Source organism: Ursus americanus, chromosome 29, assembly GCF_024610735.1.
Source record: "Ursus americanus isolate L20-20 chromosome 29, mUrsAme1.1.p, whole genome shotgun sequence".
NCBI classification, from domain to species: Eukaryota; Metazoa; Chordata; class Mammalia; order Carnivora; family Ursidae; genus Ursus; species Ursus americanus.
The window spans coordinates 32,210,084-32,232,167 of record NC_142155.1 but is presented as its reverse complement, the minus strand read 5'-3'; positions in this window follow the sequence as shown (position 1 = coordinate 32,232,167).

Below are 22,084 nucleotides of genomic sequence, written 5' to 3'. Positions count from 1 at the left end.
TTCGCTAAGTCTCACGATGAGAAAACGGAAACCTAGAAAATCTCTAGAACTTGCCCAAGTTCACCCAGCCGGCGACGGACAGAGCAGTGAACAGCCTGCCCTGGCACCCAGGCCTGAAGGGGGTCCCAGGTCACTCCCCCAAGGCTTAAGAGAGGCAGAAGTGAGTCTCCCTTCCCATCCTTTTACCCCTCTCCAGTCTGCTGCCGAATGCAGGAGTCAGCTAAGAATCCGAGTCTCAGCTCCCTATTCCCACCAGCACTCACCACCCCCCCCGCCATGTTGTGCGTCCCCATGCCAGGAGCGGCTCCAGCTCTCCTCCTCCAGGAAGCTTCCTGACCGTCCCACCCCTATTGCCTTGCCAGATCCCCAGAGCGGGCCCCGTATTTTGCCAAGATGCAGGGTGTTGGGTCCTGATCTACTTGGGTGGCAATGCAGGGCTTAGCATGGACTCCAGACTCACACAGCCCTGGCTCTGAAACTAGACTGTGTATCATCAGGCCACCTGTGCCTCAGTTTCCTCATCTGTAAAAAGGGGCTAACAATGGCACCTTACTTCAGAGGACAGTAAGGATTTCAAGAGATAATGCAAGTAAGGCTTCACCCAGAGGGGGACAAATGAAGCTTGGAAAGCGTGTGTGTACCTTTCCCCACATTACAGAGCACGCTAGTGGCTGTGAGAACCAGAATGTTAGGGCTGGCAGATGAGGGATGAGGCCCACAACAGAGGCCACCCCCCTGCCCCCGCCCCCAGCCTCTGGACTCCTGGTCCAATGCTCAGTCGCTTGGAAATCGCAGGGTCCCCACGGCTGCGAGCATTCAGGGCCAGGCCCTGGGAAGGCCGGACAAGAAGAGCTTCCCAGGCCAAGCCTCTCGCCTGCCCTTCCAGCCCCCACGCTCCCTCAGGGACTGTCTCCACCTGACCCCGGTGGTCCGTCTCGGGTGTGGGGCTGTTTGCAACAGGCGCCTATTGTCTGCTGGCCCGAGTGCACCTGTAGTGCCTTGTCCCAGCCCGGTGAGTCAGCCCTTGGCAGGCCACGGAGCAGCCACTCCACATGATCTTAAGCCTGAAAGAGAACCTTTCTCTTCGCTTTTCTCCTCCTTCCTCCTTCTGCTCTCCACGAAGTGGTCATCTCCGCAGGGCAGCAGGGACTAACATTCTCTGCCAAGATTTCTTCAGTCTCCTTGGCCAGGAGACAGGGTGGGGCCTCGGAAACAAAGAGAAGGCAGCCTATGGCTGGCCAAAGTCCCTGAGTTGCTTCAGGGCACGGCCTGTGCCCCCAAACTCCCTGCTTCCGGTGGGGGCACCAAAGTCAGGGCAACTGCAGTAACGTTCTCTTTGTCCAGAGCCCACACATACTTGATGACCTCTACCACTCAGACTGCGGTCTGAGGTCGTAAGGCTTCGGAACAGGCTAAAGATGTTCCTGACAATTGTCGGACTAGAGTCTGGCAATTAAACTTTAGAGCTTCACTCATCGATTTTTTTCCCCAACCTGAGTCAGAGCCTATCTGCTCTTACCTTACACACTACTCTAGTCTGCATGGTTATCTAATTTATGTACGTATTAAAAGAATAAATCAGAATGAGGGGAAGGCCATTAAGGACATTCTCACTGATAGCAAAAGGTATCAGGCGGCAAAGACATAAACAATACAAAGCAGACCCAAGAACGGAAAACTAAAGCAATCTTGAGTTATTCAGAGTAGGAGCAAAGGAAATGACATGTCCCAGTTCCCAGGGGCATCACTATTTGACTACAGTAGGGGATATTCTTAACGAGGACCCTGAGGCTTCAGTGGAAAATTGGATTATGGTCAATCTCTGTTTAAGAAGGTTTGAGACTGTGTGATACATTTTTTACAAGGACTTTCAAAGAACATGATTTCATATTTCTTGATATTTTTGACATTTAAAGAATTAAGTAAATAAGATTTAATAATAGCAGCCTAAGTGATTTAGACCAATGTCCTACTGAGGACAACTAGAACAGCTGGATAAAATATTTTAAAAATCTGCTTGAAGCACTGAGGGGCTAACAAGATAGGAAGAATTTCTGGGCCATGACTGAGACCCAGAGAAGAAAGAGTGGCATTTAGGGCCATTTTTCCCCTAAGGGTGTTTGTCCATGCAGGAGGGGGCAGCTCAGAGTTCAAGAGGCTGAACAACAATCCTGATGGCCCTGTGGGACTCAGAAGACATGAAATGGAGTCCCAGGCTTACCAAAGAGTTGGACTTAGTGAGCCCTCTGTCTTTGGGCAGACACCTTGGAAGTTAAGGGTGACAGCTCAGGTTCCAATCACACGGACCTTAAAATTGAAGTAGGTAACTGTATTATTAGTGCCGCAGGTAGCTGGCAGACACAAATGGCAATCCTTTCTGAAGGAAGATAACATCATTCTAGGGCCCAGGTTTTTTCTACAAAGAAGTCCATAAATACAATGTCCAACACATAATTGAAAATACCCACACAGGAGGAGTCAGAAAACATAATTTCAAAATATCAGAACAGCAGACAATAGAAACAGACCCATAACAGTTAAACGTATTAGAGTCTTCAGCAAAGATTTGAAGTAACTTCTTGCTATGTTCTAGATTGTTGTAGTTATAACTGCTACATTACAAAGTACCCCAGAATTTAGTGGTATAAACAATTTTGTTGTCTCGTGCTTTTGTGGGTCAGGAATTCTGAAAGGGCAGTTCTCACTTGGGGTCTCTCACACATTTGCTGTCAGATGTCAGCTAGGGCTGGACACCCAAGACAGCTTCTCACATGGCTGGCAGTTGGTGCTGGACACCGACCGGGACCCTGGCTCATGTTGTTGACCCAAGCGCTTAGGCGTGGCCTCTCCAGCATGGAAGTCTCAGGGTAGCTGGATATCTTACATAGCAATTGGCTTCCTCCAGAGTGAGAGTCCCGAAAGAGGCAGAAGATGCAGGGTCTTCTTTGACCTAACCTCAGATGCCACTTCCGCAAAATTCTATTGAGCACAAAGAAGTGACTAGCGCCAGCCCAGATTCAAGGGGAGGAAACACAGACCTCCCTCCACTACCTTTCAATGACAGGAGGGTTAAACCCTTGCAGTCATGTTTTAAGATTTCCACAGATGAAAGAGTTAGCTTCTGTTGTTGAGAAAATTCCACTAGATTGACGACCTCTTCCAAACAATGAGCTATTCTAGACTTTACCCAAATGAACTGTGTATCATCTCCCAGGAGGATCGCAAAAGCTTGTCTGGGCCGCATCACATGAACATCTTCACAACACAACACACTGCTAGAGACGGCGTTCGGGGCGTCCCAGCTCCACGTCCACACTCACAATGACTCGCCTTTTCCTCAGCCCTCCTGAGGCCTTTGTTTTCCCCACAGAGGTGGCAAGGAAACTCCTCAGAAAGCCCAAGAATCTTAAAAACATGCAGCGGCAGAGTTAGAAATGATCTCAAGTGATATATATCTATCCTGAGGCTTCCGGAGCTTGGCTGATCCTTAAGAGACCTGCTAAATGGAAGGTTCTCAGACTGGGAGAAGATATTTGCAACACCAGAACTTGCCTGGGGTTAACATCTAAAATAGTCAGAGAACTCCCGCTAACCAATAAGAAAAAAGACAAGAAATCCAATAGAAAAAAATAAGCAAACAAAATATGAGGAGGCATGCCACGGGAGAGGAAATGCAAAGGCCAGGTCTACGAAAGGATGGGTAGCTTCACTAGCCATCAGAAGGGTGCCTACTTCAAACAACAGTACCCGTCTGCACACCCGACTGAGTGGCACAAATTAGAAAGGTGAATTCTACTCGACGTGGGGAGACGAGACCCTTGTGTCCTACAGGCAAGAGGATAAACGAATCCATGCATTCTAAGAGCAGCATTCTGGCTGTATTTAGTGAGGTGAAGTATGCATCACCCTGTACCCCAGAACTCCACAAGTGGGTAGGTACATAGCCTGGAAAAATGATTATATGGGCGGGGGCAGAGGACATGCACGGGGTGCTCATGACGGCAGAACTTGGAGTAAGTGAGGAGTTGGAGGCAGCCTAAGTGTCCACTTCTGGGGGAGTGAATCCGTCAGATGCCAAGTGGCAGTTAGAATCAAGCCCGAGGCACCTACGAGAATGCATAACAGCAGTGCAGAGAGATAAAAGCAAGAAACATGGGGGGGGGGGGGCGCCTGGGTGGCTCAGTCTTTAAGCCTCTGCCTTCAGCTCAGGGCGTGATCCCAGCGTTCTGGGATCGAGCCCCACATCAGGCTCCTCCACTGGGAGCCTGCTTCTTCCTCTCCCACTCCCCCTGCTTGTGTTCCCTCTTTCGTTGGCTGTCTCTATCTCTGTCAAATAAATAAATAAAATCTTAAAAAAAAAAAAAAAAGAAACACAGAGGAATGACAGCACAACACCATTTCTATACATGAGAAAACATGCAGGAAATGACGCAACGCAGCGTGCAAAGAAGAGTCGTGTTTCAAGACCTACATCAAGCACAGAAAATGAGGGTCTAGAAGCAGGGGGTCGGGGATGGTGGAAAATGCGAGTGGAGACTAGAAAATAAAAAGTAGCACTCAAGGGGACTTCGACCAGACCAACGACAATAGTACACTATGAATGGAGGCGTGTACTGAGTCCGATTGTCTGCACGTGAGGCAAAAACAAATCAGTAAAGCAGATTTCTAGATTTCAACTCCAGGCATACAGCTTCAACAGGCCGGGGGTGAGCCCCCAAGTACGGGTCCCAGTGATTTTGTTGATGTCCCCCGCGACATCCCAGTGAGACGTCAGCAGTGGCTGCTTGAACACATCCAGTGATGCGCGTCTCATTCCGGCACTAATTATTAAAAAGTACTTTTATTACATTATATTGTTAAATTATATAATGCATTACATATTATTCTTACTCTATTATTGTATAATTCAATTCTAATGATTAGAAAGGTCTTCCTGAGGCCAAAATTTGTCTCCTTAGACCTTCCAAACCATTGATCCCAGTTCAATTCTTTGAAGCAAATTAAAAATATCAGGTCCTGGGGCGCCTGGGTGGCACAGCGGTTAAGCGTCTGTCTTCGGCTCAGGGCGTGATCCCGGCGTTATGGGATTGAGCCCCACATCAGGCTCTTCCGCTATGAGCCTGCTTCTTCCTCTCCCACTCCCCCTGCTTGTGTTCCCTCTCTCGCTGGCTGTCTCTATCTCTGTCGAATAAATAAATAAAATCTTAAAAAAAAAAAATATCAGGTCCTTCCTGGGCACTTGTGATGAGCCCTGGGGGTTTTATGTAAGTGACGAATCACTAAATTCTATGCCTGAAACCAAAATGAACAAACAAACATAAGGGGTGCGTGCAGAAAAAAATCAGGCCCCTCCTGCTTCCACATGCCAGCCCTTCAATGCCCCTCTATCTCTGTGGCACCTCCATGTCTGTCAAGTTTCCTCCCTCCACCCACCTCTACTCCAGCCAAGTTGTCCCCTCAGGTCCAACCTAGCTCCCAGGGTTTCTCTTCAAACAAGTCTCCCTCAGAGAGGCCCCGCGTTCTGGGTACAGCCTGATCAGCACAGAGTTTAGCAGAACATACACCTCCTTCAGCCAGGGTCCTATACTCCTGTTAATATAACCTCGGATTATAGGATTTTTTGTTTTATTATGTTTTTTAAGCAATTTTTAGTGAATTTATAGTCAGCCAAACTTCCAGGTCTTTTTCAATAGAATTTCTCTATCCATACCCTCCCCCTCCACACGCACACCTATACAGCACAAAATACAAGCACGGAAGATACACAGTATAAAACAAGACCCTAGCTGCCTCCTTAGTTTCTCATGTGTCCTCTGAAGATGATCGGTGCATTTTTGCACGTTTTTGATCATGCAAAGAGAAGCATAGTCGATACTGTCTGTACACTATGATGCTCCTTGCTTTTTTACTTAACCAGGTGCGTTGGGGAACCTTTCTTATCAGGAACGTGTAACTCCTTGCCTCATGCTCTGCATCAGACCTGTGGCCTTCCGTTGCCCGGACCTACGCGAAGTACTTCACTGATCCCGCGCTGGGCCTACACCCTCCTGCTGGGACTACTTTGCACGTAGGCCATTGCCTACGTGTGTTGCGGGCTCAATACCCGTGTGCCTTTTTACTCGGGTTTTGTTTCCTACCTAGAAGCTGGCCTTTGTCGTTTCTGCCCACTGCTGATCTCTCTTATTGGCTCTGCCCGTCGTTCCAGGCGCCGTCAGGGACACTGAATCCTCATCGCGCCGCTGAGCCGGTTTCTCTCGGCGGAGGGGCATCTGCAAGCAGGTGGCCCCCGCCACGCAGGCCTCCATTTGAGCCATTGATAAAAATGTTCAGGGCGACGGGGCCAAGGAGGAGGGCCCTGGTCAAGCCCTAGAGAATTCCAGGTGTCCGTTCAACAGCTGTCGCCACGGGCGTGTCCCCGCTGTTGTCACGGGAGCCCGCTCACTAGAGTATCCCAACGGGGTCTGCCACCTTGCCAGCGGAAACCCAGCACCCCCGCCTCCGGCAGCCCTGCACCCCTGTGAGAAAGACAGCTGGGGCTGCTTAACGTGGCATCGTTTGTTCCCAAGAGAGCCGACTGGAAGGTCTGGAGGGGAGACGCCTGACCTTCGTGGTCAGCAGAGCTGAGATCCCGAGCTGCCTGCTTCTAGCGACGTGGCTTCGGGCGAATTACTTAACCTCCAGAAGCCTGTTTTTTCACCTGTCGGCTAGTGGTAACAGAACCCACCTCTCCGTGTCGTCAGGATGTATGAAATCACTTGTCCGCACTGGAGTTTCTGCTGCTATCTGTTCTGTCTGTCCGTCTTCTCTGCACTGGAGTTTCTGCTGCTATCTGTTCTGTCTGTCCGTCTTCTCTGCACTGGAGTTTCTGCTGCTATCTGTTCTGTCTGTCCGTCTTCTCTGCACTGGAGTTTCTGCTGCTATCTGTTCTGTCTGTCCGTCTTCTCCGCACTGGAGTTTCTGCTGCTGTCTGTTCTGTCTGTCCGTCTTCCTTATCTGTGGATTCGCAGGCCAAAGAATCAACCCCCAGGTATTCGGTGGGGATTGGCTTCAAACTCAGAAGTCTGTCATTTCCCAAACGGACCCTGCCTGCTTTTCAAAATCAGCCCAGCTCTGCTGGGCCGCCCTCCCTGGGGCTGAGACTGTGCTCGGGAGCGGGTCTTCCAGCTCCACGCGCAAAACGCCCTCTGGCCCCAGACGTCAACACCACGAATAGGGCCAGTTCCATCCCAACCTCCCTTCCCTTTGCTGGACTGAGCCAGACCCACTCGTCTCTGCTTCCTGTGGGTCCCCCTTAGCAGGGAGAGCTGGATCTCTTTCTCGCTGCCACAGACCTAAAAGAAAGAATGCCACCCTAGCTCTTTATCCCTGAGATCTCAGCTCCTCCTGCCCGAGGGGCCTCCCTCTCTGCATGGTGAGCCGTGCACTGGTATTTGGCCAACAGCTCATCTGACCCAAGTTTGAACATGGATTTTCAAAATGGAGTTTGTTTTAACACTGTCTCCACCGTGGTGCCACCTGGGGTGCCCCTCCGGCCTCCCCGCTGGGGCCCGGCTGTGATGGTCTGGGAAGGACTCCACTTCCCAGCCTTGCATCCATCCCGGCTCTCAATGCCCTCCTAAGTGTAAAGCCATGGGTCCTTCCTTTCCCGGAGTCCAGGATGCCCAGCCGGGGGCCCACTCCCCTGGGCTCACTGCTGAGCGAGCGAGCATTCACAGGGACAAGGCCGCTGCCATTTCCAGCCGATGGTCCGTGAGCAGGATTCCATTCGCCTCCACCAGATTGATTCAATGATCAAGTGTTAGGGGCCGGGTATGGACCGGACCCCGCCCTAGGCACTGGGGACACAGAGGAACATGCCCCAGCCCTTGCCCTGGAGGAACCACGTGGAGACCTGGTCACCCCTGGCCAGCACGCTGGGTTGGGAATCAGGCTGCTGCGTGAGCTGAGGCCAGGAGGCTGGCCACTGCTGCAGGTTTTCTCTCTGCCCGGAAATCATCTTCTCATCCCACTGGCTCCGGGTTCGGAGACCTGCAGAGCCTTTGGCGACAGGAGCATGTGTTCCCAAAGGCATCGCTTCTCTTCTCAAACATTCTCAAGGGAGGTAGGAGCTGTTAGGCAGAGCCAGGACACAAACCCCGGTCCTGAGCCCGCCCAGCCCAGGTTCTGTTGTTCCATAAGCAACTCCCACCCCACTCTACTCCCACCCCTTGCCCGCTTCTGTCCTGCTGTTCTCTGGAAGGGAGACGGGAAGGAAGAGCTAGCTCGGTATCGGGCCCTGTGCTGAGCAGACTCAGACCCAAGTCCTGCTTCTGCAGGGCGTGTCTCGACGCCTGGGGGGTTAGAAATGTGCGCGAATGGCTATCAGTGAAGGGGAAGGTGAGCTGTGCCCGGGTGAGAGGCATGGTTCCTGGACATTCGAGTTCAGAGGAGAGTGGCCCCCCGGCTGTGAGAGGAGCCCCATTTGCAGAGCACTTCGCTACTTGGCAGCTTTCCTGCACCTTGTCCCCTCACCTCCCAGGAGTAGCACAGGCAGGGAGGCGGCGTCCCTGGCTCAGGGAGGGCAGCTTTCGGCCTTCCCCGCCAGGGCAGGAGGCCTGAGCTCTGACAGGCTCATGGGGCCTTCCTGTGTACCTGTGGGTCCCCCAGATCTCTTCTCTGCCTGTGAGAAACCCCTTCGCAGGCCAGGTAGGGATGCTGGCCTGGCCCTGCCTATGGCACCTGTCCCCAGCGGACACAGCTGGCCCGGGGGGGAAAGGGCGAGCCGCAAGTACCCAGCAGATCAAAGAAGCAGCAGCACATTCTGGGGGTGCTCCGGGCCCGGCCAGCTACCCCCACTGCCCGGGCACGGCCAGGGATGGGAAGGGCCCCTCGGGCCCACCAGCCCCGGCTCTCCCAGCTTCAGTGCCCCTCAACCCCAGCACCCCAGGCTTTCCTCCGAAGGGTGGGGCTAAAGTTTGACATACTCAGCTTGGCTCTCACACGAGATGGGGGTGCCTTGAACTGAACCTCTCTGCTTGGCCGTTCCAGGACAGTGGCAGGAGGGGGCAGTTCTGCCGGCCTCCTGCCCCCCCATCCAGGAAGGGTGCCTGGAAGAGCCCCAGACAAGTCCCTTGACCGCTTAGAGACCCAGTCCCTTTGACCGGCACGTGGAGGTCCCTGGAGCTAAATGAGATGATGCAGGCAGCGTGTGTAGGACAGAATCGGGCCCGCGGTCCGAGCTGCTGGAGGTGAGCGGCTGCTTGGTGGCCATTAGCATTATTACTTGGCTCGAGGCCCAAGCTTGGGGTCATTTGGTTGAGGTCCACAAGGCCAGCACTCTGTGTGGGGTGTATGGCAGCTCCCCATAGCGGGTGGCCCCTCTGATAGAGCTTCGAGGGTAAAGAGAAGGACCTCAGACGAGACGCTGGATTTCGGAAGGTGGGAGTCTGACACACGGTTCAGCCTCTGAACGTGCTGAATGTCTGAGATGTGTGTGTCCTAGGGCGGCCAGGGCAGGGGGGAGGGGAGGGGTAAGGTGGCTCAGCCACAGAAACACCACCCAGGAGCCAGCAGAGACACCCAGCAGGAGACCCCAAGGGGAAAGGGGTAGGTGAGGCCTTGGTCACACATCTCAGAGGCCTGGTTCTCTCTGAGTGTGTTGCCCTCAGCGTTTGAAACACTCCAGCTGGGTCTCTGCTGCCATGGGGAATGAAGGGACAGGGCCTGTGGCCATGATTGCTGTATTCTCCTCCCTTCCCTCCCTCCTTCCTTCCTTCCCTCCTTCCTTCCTTCCTTCCTTCCTTCCTTCCTTCCTTCCTTCCTTCCTTCCTTCCCTCCCTCCTTCCACTGGGTTGTGTTGAGCACCTTTTGTAAGTCCAGACACTGAGGATGCAGGACCAACAAGACACCCCTGCCCTTAGGTCGCTCTTGACACTTCCTGGAGCAGCCCCTACCCCTCTCCCCAAGACAGCGTGGATGGCGCCAGAAACTGGAGAGAGGCTGCAGGGGCAGAGCCTCAAGACCCCACTGCCCCTGTCAAGCAGGAGTGTATTTCCAATACCAATCTTGAAATTTCGGGGCTCATCTTTATTAAAGCAAGTGGCATTTCCTTTCTGATCCATTGTCCATCAGGGAAAAAGGAGGTGCCCTTGTTCCTTCTTTGCATCCATGTTTACTCTGTGGCCACAGTCTTGACAATGGCCTGCCAGCCCCTACAGGATCCTGACCCTCCTATTCCTCTGACCTCATTTGTCACTACATTCCGTCTCACTCATTTCGTGCTGGCCCCTTTGCTGTTCCTCAAACAAGCCAACTCCATGACTGCCCCAGGGCCTTTGCACTAGCTATTCCCTCTCTCTCATGGAATGTTTTTCCTCTTTGTAAATGTGGCTTCACCTTTCTGATCTTTACTGACATCTTCTCCTGATCTTTCTATGAGCATTGCATCACCCCCTTACACCTACGCTCCCATCCCTCAACCCTTCCTTATTTTTCTCCAGAGCACTTCCCATCGCCCTGTAACATACTCATTTTGCTGTTTCACTCTCTACTAGAATGCCAACTCCATGTGGTCAGGGACAACGGTCAGTTTTGCTCACTGCTGTTCCCCTCATGCCTTGAGCAGGGCCTGGGACACAGGGAAGGGGAGGGAACACCCAGAGAGCTACATGCCCCAAGGAGACCAAAGCATGGATGGCAGGGGCAAGAGGCCAGTAAGTCCTACTGGGGACTGACCTGCAGCTGGGAGCACGCGAACGGAAGGGCTGTAGGCAAAGTGCTCAGGGAAGCGCCAATCGGGCCATGCCCCTCGTCCCTTCAGTGCCACCTCATTCTGGCTGTAGTTAGGGGCTAAGAAGGAGCATTTCCGCAAACCCAATTCAAGGCTCATCTCCAAAGGAAGCCTGTCATGCATGTTAATGCCACCTGCCCCGTGACTGGCTGTCCCCCAGCACGCTTCTCCCACCCCAGCCATTTCTTCGTGGCTCCAAGTGAAGCAAAGAGGAATGGAGTGAGGAGAAAAGAAGTTGCCCTATCTGGGCACCTACTGTGTGCCAGGCGTGTGCCATGCACTCTCCCTTCACAGCAGCCCATTTTACAGGTGAAGAAACTGAGGCCGGAGAGATTATATAACCTGCCTAGAGTTACAGAACTAGTAGGTAAGGGAGCAGAATTCACACCCAGGGCTCTGATCCCTCGAGTTACACCCTAGCCTGGGGACAGTGGGAAGGACTCCATAGGCTGAGCTGGAGGGGTGTAGAATTTGTGATTCTGCAGAGGGGTCTCCGTGGGGCAGCACTGGGTGTTGGGGTGGGCTGAAGAGTCCCTGACCCCCATGTGTGCCGCTAACACTCCAGCTCCAGCCCCGGGTGAATCCCCCACCCTGGGTAGGCAGCGGGAGCTCCTCAAGGCCATCTCAGGGGTCAGGGACGGCTTGTCTCAGCTCCTGCTGGCTGCCAGCTCCCTCTGCTGGACCCAGCCCTGAGGACGAGCTCAGACACAGGGACGCCGCTGTCTGTCCACACTTAGGCTCTGGCAGCCCCTCCCTACTACACGTGGGCGGTCACAAGCAGGGCACCTGCTGGGTCCTCCCAGGGTCTGGGGAAGGGATTCTCCAAAGGATCTGTTCTGGGTGACCTGGGGGCCTTGCACAGGAGGAGAGAATGGGTGGGGGGGGGGAGGTTTCCAACGACTGCCTCCACCACGCTCAGCTCGGACACGGCGGCTGTGTCTGCGGACGGGGGCTCTGTCCTCTCCCTCAGACGGGGAGCTGCCTGTGGGCAAGGGCTGCTGCTCACCTGGGATATAAGCCCATCTTAGCCCCCCAGGTACCCTGGGACAGGACAGCTTCTCAGGAGCCTGGCCTCTCCCAGCCCCCAAACACCTGTCCCTGCCACTTTCCCCATTCCCAGGGCTCCCCGTCCCCACTGTCAGAGCTGAGCCGACACTAGGCAGCACTGGCAAGTGCCACCCTGACCTCAGCAGCCCCAGAGGTGGTGCAGTGAGCAGCCCGAGAGCCGTGCCAGGGATGGGACGTGACTGCCCCCCTGAACTCAGCTGCAGCCTCGGCCATGAGGAAAGCGATACCTTGGAGAGGCGGAGCGACCAGTGACATCAGCGTACGTGACTGTCATCCCAGTTTTCCCCTCTGCCCTCCACCCCTCCTACCCACAGTGCCTGCCGAGCACACTGACCTTCAGCTCATGGACACGGGCCTCTCTGCGTGCCCACTCCAAGGGCAGGGGCACTACCAGTAGGAAAGGGCTGCTCTCTGACTCCTTGTCTTCTAGTGAGTACTCAGGGGACTGAGGAGGCCACAGGCCCCAGCCCTCTCCAGCCTGGGCTTCCTGGGGCAAGAGCCAGCTGCTTCCTGGGTGACCCCCCCCCCCCCGTTGGCAGCCCTGCCCTGAGGGAATTGACCGCTCTCTGTTAGATCTTCCTCCTGAGTGCCTGGCAGGCTACCGGTGACTGGAAGCCAGGGTAGAGGGCACCTGGCTCCCCACCCCAAGCCTGCTGACAGAGCAGCCAGGCCTGCATCCCTGTGGGAGCAAAGGCCCGGCCAGGATGGCCAGAGCCGGCTGTCCTAGGGAGGAAAGCTCAACCATCTTGGATGACCACCACTTGCCCCCAAGGTGCCTTCTGGAGAACGGTGCTTCTGCAACAGCTCTTCTCGAGTGCCCCCGAGACCCCAACCCCAGGGGTGCCAGCCCAGAGCTCAGCGCCCAGGCACAGCTCCGAGCCAGGGCAGACCAGTCAGAGATGCCTAAAACCAGACTGGCAGTTGTGCACCCTTATCAGGAAACATGACGTGCGCGTGCACTCAGCGTAGATCTATTCCTTTAAAATGACGTACACTGAGGCCAACGTCGCAGCCTTAGCCTGAGGTATGATACAAGTTGGAACAAGTAACAAAACAAATCAACAGAACAGCAAAATATTGAAAAGGGATATCCAGGAACAAGAAAGCCAGAGTGAGCCTTGATAAGCTCCCACATATCCCTGAGGGTGTGGAAGGCTGTGTGCACACTGAGAGGAGGCCGGAGAGGCCCTTAGCTATCTACTGATCCCTGGCTAAGCACACAGAGAGTAAAAGTTGGGAGAGATTCGTAAACTGCTGAAATCTCGACTGTGTTTCCCAACCCACACACGGATGCACTGGCAGAAGACAGAAGCCTGACTGGATCAAGGTGTTTAAGCACACTTTCTGTCATTGGCAGAACACTAAGCTATGCTGACCCGGGGCAATTTCTAGGACACCAGGCTTAAAAATGAAAAGAATCATTTAAGAAGTAAACTGAGCAAAGACACCAGCAGCCTCACACTGGGAGAAAAACAGACTTCCTAGAATGAGTCCAGGCAAGTCACAAAACAAACAGCAAACTCAGCAATGGCAACCTTGGTGTTGGTCATGGGGAATCAGAATGCAGAGTTGCCATAATGTATTACTGAAAGTGTCTAGTTTTCAACCAAAAATTACAAGACATTCAAAGAAACAGGACGGTGTGATCCATTCAGGGGGGAAAGAAGCGGGCAGTAGAAACTGTCTCTGAGGCGGTCCACATGTTGCATTTAGCAAACAAAGACTTCAAAGATGCTATTATGAATGTCCTCAAAGAACTGAAGAAAGCCATGTATAAAGAATTAAGGAAAGACTCATCATATGGGGAATATCAGTAGAGGTAGAAACGATATATATATCATATATGTATATATATATGATATATATGAACATATAATATTTTTAAAGAACCAAATGGAAATTCTGGAGTTGAAAAGTACAATAACTGAAATGAATAGCTCACTAGAAGGGTTCTTCTTTGAGCTAGAAGAATAAAGAATCAGAAAACTTGAAGCTGGATCAATTGAGATGATCCAATCTAAAGAACAAAAAGAAAGAGTGATGAAAAAATGAACAGAGTTTCAAATACCTGTGGAATGTCACCAAACATATCAACACACACTTAATGGGATTTCCAGAAAAAGAGGAGAGAAAGAGCCAGAAACATATATTTGAAGATACAATGGTCCAAAAGTTTCCAAATTTCATGAAAAACATTTACACATACAAATAAAGTCCAGGTAGGAGAAACAGAAAACATCCATAGACATTGTAGTAAAACTGTTGAAAGACAGAGATGGAGAAAATCTTGAAAGTAGCAGGAGAAAAATGATGCATCATATAAGGGAACCACAATAAAATTAACAGCTGATTTCACATCGGAAACAGTGGAGGCCAGGAGGAGTGGGGTGGCATAGTCAAAGGGCTGAAAGAAAGCAAAAAAGTCAAACTAGAAATCTATACCCAATGAAAGTATCCTTCGAAAAAGGTGAACTGAAGAGACTCCCAGATAAAGAGTGAGAACTTGTTGCTAACAAGCATGCCTCATAAAAAATATTAAAGGAAATCCTTCAGGGTGAAAGGAAATGATATCAGACAGTAACTCGAATCCGTATGAAGAAATAAAGAGCACCAAAAAAGGTGATTGTGCAGATAAATATAAATGACACTACAAATATATTTCCCTCCTTTCGTCTTTTAACTGATTTAAAAGACAATTGTATAAAGTAATAATTATAAAGCTGTATTGTTGGGCTTATAATATACAAAAAGCATATATATATAACAAATACATAATAGCACAGAGAGAGGGAGGGAACAGAGTTATATTGGAGCAAGGAAAGGACACCAGATGGTAACTTGAAGCAGAAAATTAAGAACACCAGAAATTATAAATATGTGGGTTAATATAAAAGATTCTCTAAATATGCTTTTTCTCCTTTCTTCTCTTAAAATTTTAAAAATACATAAGATAGTATAAAGCAAGAATTATAACACTATTATTGGATTTATAACATACAGGGATACAATATACACGACAATATTAGCACAAAGGGTGGAGAAGGAAATGAAGTTACATGGAGCAAAGTCTTGATAATTTATAGAACTGAATTAGTATTAATCTGAAGTAGACTGTGATAAATTACATACTATAATCCCTAGAACGACAATTAAGATAATAACTAAAAAATATAATAAAGGAATGACAACAAAGGAATTAAAAGGTACATGAGAAAAATCTGTATTTAACACAAAAGAAAGCAGTAAAGGAAAAACAGAAGAACGAAAAGAAAATAACATGAAACATATAGAAAAAAGAGCAAAATTGCGCTGATAAATCAAATCATATCAATAATTACACTATATGTAAATAAAACATTCAGGCTAAATGTGATGACTTAAACATTATCAGACTGGACTAATAAAACAAGATCCAATTATATGCTACCTACGAGAAACATTTTTGACCTAAAGACACAAATAGGTTGAAAGCAAAAGAATAGACAAATATATGCCATGCAAACAATAACTATAAGAGAAACAGAATGTCAGGTGAAACAGACTTGAAGACAAAAAATGATACTAGAGACCGAGACAATGTATAATGATAAAATGGTCAATTCGTCAGAATGATAAAGTAGAGAACACATGTGCACCTAACAACAGAGCCCCAAAATATACAAAACAAAAACTGGCAAAATGGAAGGGAGAAATAGAAATTTCACTAATAACAGTTGGAGGTTTGAACATTCCAATTTCAATAATGTATAGAACAACCAGACAGGAAATCACCAAGGATATATGAGCCTTGAACAATACTATCAAACAATTTAATCTACCACATATATCGGGGTGCCTGGGTGCCACACCGCTCAGGGCGTGATCCCGGCGTTCTGGGATTGAGCCCCACATCAGGCTCCTCCGCTGGGAGCCTGCTGCTTCCTCTCCCACTCCCCCTGCTTGTGTTCCCTCTCTCGCTGGCTATTTCTCTCTGTCAAATAAATAAATAAAATCTTTTAAAAAAAATCTACCACATATAGAACATCCCACCCAACAACAGCAGGAATACACATTCTTTTCAAGTGCACTGAAAATATTCTCCAGGATGGACCATATGCTACATTATGAAACAAGTCCCAATAAATTGAAAAGGATAAAGGATTAAAATCATACAAACAATGTTCTCCAAACACGATGAATTAAATGTGAAATCAACAAGGGAAGAAAATTTGGGAAATCACCAAATATTTAAAAACTAAACAACACATTTCTTTTTTTTTTTTTTTAAGATTTTATTTATTTATTCGACAGGATAGAAACAGCCAGCGAGAGAGGGAACACAAGCAGGGGGAGTGGGAGAGGAAGAAGCAGGCTCATAGCGAAGGAGCCTGATGTGGGACTCGATCCCACAACGCCGGGATCACGCCCTGAGCCGAAGGCAGACGCTTAACCGCTGTGCCACCCAGGCGCCCCCAACACATTTCTAAATAGCTCATAGGTCAAAAAGAAACTACAAAGCAAATGTATAAGTATTTGAATTGAATGACCATCACAACATAGCAAAATTTATAGGATGCTGTTAAAGCAGTACTTAGCAGTAAATTTATAGCTTTAAAAATGTACATTAGAAAAACAACATACCAAATCAAAAACCTAAATGTCCAAGTTGAGAAATTAGAAAAGGAAGAGCAAACTAAACCCAAAGCAATAAAAAAAATAAGGAAATAATAAAGATTAGAGTAGAAATCAATGAAACAGAAACCAGAAGAACAATAAGAAAAAAAAGCAATGAAACTAAAATGTAAAGATTAACAAAATGGACAAGGCTTTAGACAGACATACCAAGGGGAAAAAGAAAAAAGAAAAAAATACGAATTACTAAAATCCGAATGAAAGAGGGAAGATCACTGCCAACCTCACAGAAATTAAAAGGAGGATAAGAAAATACTATGGGGGCGCCTGGGTGGCACAGCGGTTGGGCTTCTGCCTTTGGCTCAGGGCGTGATCCCGGCGTTATGGGATCGGGCCCCACATCAGGTTCCTCCGCTGGGAGCCTGCTTCTTCCTCTCCCACTCCCCCTGCTTGTGTTCCCTCTCTCCCTGGCTGTCTCTATCTCTGTCAAATAAATAAATAAAATCTTTAAATTAAAAAAAAAAGAAAATACTATGAACAACTTTATGCCAACAAATTAAAGCACTTAAATGCTTAACGTCGTTGGTCATTAGAGAAATGTAAATTAAAACCACAATGAGATACCACCCTCACACCCAGTAGGATGGCTACAATCAAAAAGACAATAACAGGGGCGCCTGGGAGGCTCGGTTGGTTAAGCATCTGCCTTCAGCTCGGGTCATGATCCCGGGGTCCTGGGATCGAGCTCCACATCGGGCTCTCTGCTCAGTGGTGAGCCTGCTTCTCCCTGTCCCCCCTGCTTGTGCTCGCTTGCTCTCTCTCTCAAATAAATAAATAAAATCTTAAAAAAAAAAAAGACAATAACAAGTGTTGATGAGGATGTAGAGAAATTGGAACCCTCATATTGCTGGTGAGAATGTAAAATGATGCAGCCCCTTTGGAAAACATTTGGGCAGTTTCTTAAAAAGTCAAATGTAAACTGCCAGATAATGCAGCAATTCTACTCCTAGGTACGTACCCAAGAGAAATGAAAACGTCTGTCTGCACAAAACCAACAAATGTTTATAGCAGTTTTATTCATAACAGGCAAAAAGTAGAAACCATTCAAATGATTAAATGCTGGTGAATGGATGGATAAAATGTGTATTCACCCAGCAGAACAATTCTGAAGTGGGAATACTATTCTGAGTGAATGAAATACTGATACATGTTAGAACACGAATGAATCTCAGAAACGTCATGCTAGGTTGAGCAAACCAGACACAAACTACCACACGTTGTATTGAGTCCATATATATGAAATGTCCAGGACACGTAAATCTGTAAAGACACAAAGTAGATTAACGGCAGCCTGGGGCTTGACTACAAATGATCAGGAAGGTGATGGAAATGTTCTGAAATTGGATTACGGTGATGATGGCACAACTACATATGTTTACCAAAAATCACTGAATTGTACATTTAAAATAGGTGAATTTGTGGTATGTAAATCATATAGAGCTCTCTTAAAATTATATACATGGACTGCAAGTCAAATACACATTCACCAGAAAAATCTCAGAAATTTTAAAGGATGAGATAAAATAAATATACCTTAATTTCTAGTAATTTCTTCCTGAGCCCTTCCAACTTCAGAAACCTTGGAGAAGCAGTGAAAGCTCTCTGGGGCTCCCTCTCTTCTTTTGTAAAATGGGGATGATGAGACTAATGATTAAGCAGGATGTCCAGGGGATCTTGGGAAGGGGGTCATGGGGAGGGGCCACTCCCAAACCATCCCTGCGGGTGACACTGGACACAGGTCCATTGCCACTTAGGAGTATTCCTCTTCCCCCCTCCTAGGCCAGGCAGGCTCACCAAACCAATACATAAAGCACCTGCTGTGTGCTTAGCCCCAAGCACTCAGGCTGGAAGGATGGTGCTCCCCCACCCCAGACACACGCTATGCACCTGCATCCTAGGTTTACGGAAGTCTAATGAGAACTTACCTCTATTGTGTGGATAGGGAAACTGAGGTCTAGAGAGAGGACACTAACTCCAAACACTGGCAGGACTGGGGGTTCCCACGGCTGGAAAGAACTTTGAGAAGGAAATGTCAAAGGTGCAATGCATTTAGAGCTGCGTAGGGAAGAGAGAGGGAGTCAGCTGAGGGGAGTGGGGGACGCACAGAGCAGGGTGTGGATGTGGAGATGGGGGGGCAGCAACCCGGTGCACTGCCCAGAGCTGCCAGTGACCCACCAGCTCCAGAAGAGAGAGAACGCAGGTGAAGGGTGGGCTCCCAGAACTCCCAGAGATCTTGTCTCGTCCGTGCGCCCTGGCTTGAGCTCCATCTCCTGCGCCTCCACTGACCTCCTCAAATCCCTGCTGGCCCCAAGAGACTGTCCAACTCCAAGTTCATTGACCCCAGATTGGAGCTGTTCCTGGGCTGCTTGGGCAGACCTAACTGCCCCCAGCTCAGATCCTAGCTGAGCCATTGGGCAGGTGTCGGGGGAGTGTTGGCGGGAGGAGTGCTTGGGGGATCTTGCAAGCCTGGAGAGAGCTGCAGCTGCGTGGACTCTGGTCTGGTATCCCGATCCTGAGCAGAACTGGGGAGTGGTGGGGTGCGGGGTGAGGTTCTAGGCGCCTGACCTCTGTCCGTTCTAATTTGCAGCACCCTCTCCAGTGAGCATATGGAGAGAAAGCTCATGATCACCCTCTAAAAATCGCTTCTACCCCAAATCGACTTCTAGCAGCCACTCCCCTGAAAATTGGGTTCTAGCCAGGGAATTTCGGAGGCTCCCCATCCCAACCTCCCTGGATGACAGCTTTCTCCTTCCTCCCAGCTCCTCCCAGCGAGCCCATCCTCTGTTCATTGTCCCCATCTAACTCTCCCTCTTCTCCCTCACAGGCAAGACAGGGCAGAGGGATTCAGGAGGACACAGGGATCACCCCAGGGCCGACCTGCTCTGTGTTCGCAGTTCTGCCCTTTAGCGCAGTATCTTTGACAAGCTGTTTGACTTCTCTATGCCTCAGTTTCTCCATCTAGGAAGTGAGGATAATCATGGTACCAATTTCTTATAGTCACTGGGAAGACCCAGGGTGGGGAGTGGCATTACTATGACCCCCTTCCCCCACATGCCCTCCCCATCCAGCCTTCATCCTCTTCTCCCCAACACTACACAGGAATTACACAGAGACGTGAGACACAGATAAATAATATTTCGGTAGAACCACTGCCATTCTGAGACCAGTCAGTGGATTGGAGCCAACCTGCCCCGGCTTGGGCACTTACAAACATCTCGTCCCCACTTCTCATTCACTGACTTCATGTTGGTAGACTGAAATCAACCATGGTGGGAGCAGTGACATCAAGGATATTGACAAATGCTACAAATAAAGACTTTCCCCCAGAGATCCAGTAGTTAAACAACCCCCAGCACACCACTGCCTGGGGTCAGGGTTCCCGGAGCACTGGCTAGTACCGTGAGCCCCCGGGAAAGAGCCAGAGGAGCCCTGGAAGAGCTGTGAGTAGAGCTAGCCTGACCTACCTCCTTCTTCCTCCCCTCCAGCCCCACTGCAGTCCTGTGCCTGGACCACGAAGGTTGCCTCCTGACCGTGGTCCCCACACCCACTCAGCCCCCTCCAATCTCCCTTCCACTACCCTGGCATGCAACAACCCCTCGGCCCCCTGTTAGGATGAAGACAGCCCACCAGGCTCTGCACACTCTGGCCCCCTTCCCTCTGCTCTTCCTTTGAGTTCTTCCCAGACTTACTTGTACTGCTTGTTCCTGCCTCCCCGCACCTGTTTCCTCCCCCCTGGGGCGGCTCTTCCCAGCCTTCACGCCCACTTCCCAGGGCAAACTCCTAAATCTGCCTTCAGATCTCAGTGTTCGGGGGGGGGTGGGGGTGGGAGAAACCTTCCCTGACCTCTCACCCTCCCTGGGGAACGATGCTTATCACCGTTTTTATCTTTTTGTGTGTATGTGATTGTTTTGAGTCTTTCTCGCAGAGATGGTAAGCTTCAGGAAGGGGCCAGGGTCTGGCTTGCTCAGCACTAACCTGCAACACAGGCCTCGAACATAGTTAGGTGCCTGGTAAATGTTTGCCAGATGGATGAATGAATGAACGATCCAGTTGGAACATGGACTTTGGGGAGTAGGGGACTGTTTTTAAATCCGGTGGCAAAGGGGGTCTCCTTGAAGTCCGGGCCTGAGGACAGAGTCTGTCCCATCTTTGAGAAACTGCGTGACCTGGAAGCCCCCCCCCCCCCCCGCTTCCTCTTCTGTAAGAGGGGATAATCATGACAGTCAGGTGCTTGGCACACCCCCAAGGTTGCCGTGAGATCAAATGTTCCAGTGGACGCGAGAGACTTCTCTAAATGGCAGGAGGGGGCTCGGGTTTAGATTCCAGCAGTGCGGCTGGCTAGCTGGGTCCGGCGGGAGCATGCCCTCAGTCTCCTGGAGTTTCTGTCTCCTCGGCTGTGCACCTCAATCCCCTCCATGCAATCCCCACCCCACCCAAGTCTGGGATGGGGTAAGCCTGGAGCTCAGCGGGTGGCCCCTGTGACTAGGATCTTCGACTCCAAAGCCATTGTATACAGAAGCCAGGTGGAATTGCTTATGGAGAAACCAAAGAATGATATTATAGTACGCGTTTTTCTGGCACGCCTGGCCCAGGAGGACAGGTGAGAGTCTGGGGAGAGGCCTCCCTGAGCATTTTTCTATGCCAGGCACTGCCCATGCAGGGAGCAGCTGCCATCTGGGTCCGCCCTAGGTGGTTCCTTCCACGGGAGCAGCTCAGGAAGCAGGTGAGGCCAACCGCAGTGGGAGCCCCTGGGCAGGCCCTGGCCCTAGGCAGGCAAGAGCCTGGGGCAATCAGGATGTTCGTGCAACGTGGCTGAATAGGACCGCACAGCGGATACTCAGAGCTCAGCCTGGACCACAGGGAAATAAGGCTTCCCACTCGGATTGCCGGGCTGAACACTTGATTGGAGTTTAGGGGAGGAAGGTACCCTATTCTGAGCACCTTCTACAGGCCAGGCTCCAGCCTGGGTACTTCACACAGCATCGAAACAATCCTGCTGGGAGATGCTACTAGCCCACTTTCCAAAGGAGGAAACTGAGGCTCAGAGGAGTGAGGTGATGTGCCCAAGGTCACATAGCTCAAACTGTACTCAGCTAGAACCCTAATCCTAAGCCAGCAACTTTCCACTGTCCTGTCCTGCCGCCCCTGGATAGGGGGCTGGGTCTTGGCGGAGACCTGGCCTTGGCGATCTCCTGGGAGGGGAAGGGAACAGCAAGGCCCGGGGCCCTGGACACCCTCCCCCCAGTCTCTGCCACTTTCGAGTAGAGGTGGGGACCCTTGTGTGCCTCCAGCAGAATAATATTATTAGCTCTAATTTAATGAGGGTCTATTATGTGCCAGTGAGCTTTCATTAACTCATTTAATCCTCAAAACGGCCCTGTGGCCGCGTCTCGTGATAAGCCCCATACAGATGAGAAACTGAAGTCCAAAAAAGCTATAGCATTGATTTCTTTGGTACCTCTTCTTTCTTGGAAAAGAAAGATATATTGTTGGGGGCTCTTTGGAACATTGACCCAGAGTCACAGAAACGACTAAGGGAGGAATGAGTTGGTTGGGAAGTCCTCCCTCCTGTCTACC